Genomic DNA, 396 nt, shown 5'->3' with positions numbered 1-396 from the left:
AAAACGTGCGTGTTACGAGACTAGTACCTTAATTATACACATAAAAACTTTGCATCTACTACTGTAAAAAAAATATTAGAAATCCAAAATAATTTATTTTCCATATTAAAAAATAACTTTTTCAAACCCCTACATTTTTGCCATTTATCCAGGGAATGGAAAGTTACTTTTTAAAAGTAACTAGTTACAGTTACTCCTTACCGAGTAAAAAATGTAACTAGTTACAGTTACAGTTATCGCTTTTTAAAAGTAACTCGTTACAGTTACCGTTACTTGAAAAATAACTTTTCGTTACTTTTCCGTTACTTTTTTTAAATCAATTTAAAAATGTACTTTTGCATTTTTTTTATATGTAATACTGACAAATATATAGTTTTATTTAAAAAAAAAAAAAAA

This window comes from Cyphomyrmex costatus, unplaced genomic scaffold (genome assembly GCF_001594065.2).
Source record: "Cyphomyrmex costatus isolate MS0001 unplaced genomic scaffold, Ccosl1.0 scaffold134, whole genome shotgun sequence".
Taxonomy (NCBI): Eukaryota; Metazoa; Arthropoda; class Insecta; order Hymenoptera; family Formicidae; genus Cyphomyrmex; species Cyphomyrmex costatus.
Note: the sequence above shows the minus strand (reverse complement) of the source record.